Raw genomic sequence first — 3,077 nt, 5'->3', positions numbered from 1 at the left:
GAAGGTTCAATTTAGGATCCAGTAAGGGTTCATCTTGGAGACTAGAAAATCATTCTAGAGTTAAGGAAATAATTTACTGAGCACCCATGGAATTCAAACAGGCTTTGACTCTGTAAAACTCATTCCAAGGTTTTGGAAATTTAGCCAAGTTTTTCAATTAGAGCTTTGTAGTTTACAAAAGGGAATAAAAAATGTATTTGTTTTACTCTGGTGGGAAGAATCCAGTACCTTTCACTTTGGTTTGAATTGTCATAAAAATCAATGCCGCGTCTGGGGTCTCCTCTTTTCATCTAGAGATATTTAAGTGGAAATTGAGGAAGATGGACTTAGGGAAAGCAAAAGTTGGTTCCATTTGGCATCTCTTCAACTTTAGGGCCATAAATCAACTTGCTTATTCAGGGAATGAATTAGTGTCATCTCTAGGCTAAGATCTCTGAAGAGAATTCAATCTGTGCTCCCCAAAAGTTATGAAACTCAGGACACTTGGCTTTAGGGGTTTGTTTTTCACTGGCCACAATATTAAGACCCAAAGTAAGAGTGCCAACTCCTTGAGCAAAGCCAAAGGAATAAAAAATTTGTGATAAAATGGTGCATGATAAATGAATTCAATATTAACAATGTTTAAAAATAAAAATCATTACAATTTGTTTGGAATAGTAGTAATTCTAAAGACTACCTTACCTCATTCCCATTGTAGTAGTAAAAATTATTTTTGAATAAAAGTGTAGAGAAATATAACTTAAAACTCCCCCAAAACAAAATGGTTGCAATATAAATTATTTTGTCTATAGATACAAAAGACGTGCTATTTAACCAGTACCATCCCAAATGACCTTTATTTTTATTCTTCCCAAGTTGATCATAGTATAACTCTTATGCAGGGAATGATAACCACAGTGGGGCTCTTCTGACCCAGGTCCTAGGTGAAGAATAATGCTGCTACCACTGCCAGAGACTCAAGAGAACCACGGACAGCAACTGGACACCGTCTGGCCACACAATGAGACTCTTCCTTTCCCTTGTCTGGTCTGCCATGGTCTTGCTTGGAGAGAGACCTAGGAACTAATTGCCAGTGGTTCAAGATCCTAGAGTGGATGAAGAATGTGATAATGAAAAGGAGGAAGCTGAGGCGGAAAGAAATAGAGCCACACATTTGTTGGAAGAAGGAAGAAGATGTATGTGGAAAACCTGAAGCTTCAACACAGTCAGATACATCTATTTATAAAAGGAGGATAAAGAATGGCATTGTGAAGCTCCGGATAAATTCGACACACAAGGGTACAGAAAGTTTGTACCCTTGATATGAGATGCTTCATATCATTAACCTCAGGATCACAAGTTTCATATCCGGAATATCACAACTCTTCATTTAAACCACTAAAGGGCCACTCTGAGATGGGCAACTGTGTGTCCCCCATCACTCCTCCTTGAGAGCCCATAGATGGGTGACCTATGATCTAGTCATTAATTTAAATTCAAAGATTTGAATGGGAGTGTATTCCAAGATGCTATCTCCTATCAGTTACAATTAATGAAAGAGAGAATAGGTTAGATGAAGAAGTGATCTTTACATATATGTTTCTTACTGGTTTTGAGCTACTAGTTGTTGTTGGATTTTATCAACTCCTAGAATATAGAAATCAAGACATATCTATACATATCTATACCTATACAAAACATATCTATAAAAAAATGGATGCATAACACTAGTGATGGCTTATGTGAATTCATTCCTCACAAAAGTTTGAATCCGATTCATAAAGCTTCAACCAGAAGTTTTCCCAGAAAATAGGCACAGAAGAGATCAGTGGGATCTGATGGGTAAATCTACTTTCGGCAACAATTCAGTCTTCACTACATGGCTCCAGTATTTTTTCAGTTCGAAGGGAATTAACACAGAGAAGCATTGTCACCGTAGAAAGCAACCGCAACAGATGTGTGGACTAAGCAATCAGAGTCAATGACCGTAATAATGCCAAAAATGTGCCACACTCACTTACATAAAGTCCCAAATTTGCTTTTTGTAAAACCACTAGAATTGGCGTACGTGTGTGTGTGTGTGTGTGTGTGTGTGTGTGTGTAAACAGATGGCCTCATCAGAATCACTGCTATACTACGTGAAGTACTCCTTTAGGATACTAAATACAGTGCCTGTTTCTCTTCTTACTGACAGTTTCTAATATTTCTGACCCCAAGCACAATATATATCTGCCCAACATGATGGTAGATTTCATGCCTAGAACAATGTGAAAGAGAATAATTTGTGTCTTCCCCTCAATAGTTCCAAATCCACACTGAGGACCCAAATTTGCCTGTTGTTGTTTTACAAATAGTAGTATAAAGACAAGGAGGAGAAGCTGATTTTTGGCAGCAAAAGTGCTATTGTCTTTTCTTGCTCTTTAATATGCACCTTGAGACATTTTCCCAAAGGATCAATTTGGGGGCCCTCCCAGCAACAAAATGGTGAAGCATGAAAATTTCTGCTCACTTTGCTATATAAAGCTCATCTGTACTTTTTAACAGGAACAAAAATAGTACTGAAAACACACACACACACACACACACACACACAGAACAATCTTTGAGTTAACTAAAAAACATTGACTTGGGTAAGAATAATTTATAAAAGCCTCATGATTAAATAAATATTGATTAGTAAGCTTTTTTAAATTCCAGAAAGTACTTATTAGTTTTCATAAATTCTTAAATACATAAATTATACTCATATGTTATAACACTTACTTGTGAAACAAACAAATAATCAGATAGTTTCACTGGGGGGAAAAAATGTCTCAGGAACATACATTCAAATCAAAAGTTGGCCTTTCCTCTCCAAATATCCCCCCAAGTAGGACACGTGGGACACAAACAGGAATAAGTATCTTCACAAAGCATCATCTTGAAAACTTTTGGTCTAAAATGGCAAAGAGTCCATGAATTTAATTTCACTCCCTCCACAGATTCCCACTAAAGAAATATGACCAGCAATTGTCACTGGAAAATAGGTAAGAGTGCCAGCCACATGCTAGCAAGTTCTAAGAACTTTTCATAAATTATAATGCAGATTAAACCAGATT

The sequence above is a fragment of the Rhinolophus hipposideros genome (assembly GCF_964194185.1).
Source record: "Rhinolophus hipposideros genome assembly, chromosome: 4".
Lineage (NCBI taxonomy): Eukaryota > Metazoa > Chordata > Mammalia > Chiroptera > Rhinolophidae > Rhinolophus > Rhinolophus hipposideros.
The sequence above is the reverse complement of the archived record's forward strand: the minus strand, read 5'-3'. Positions refer to the sequence as shown.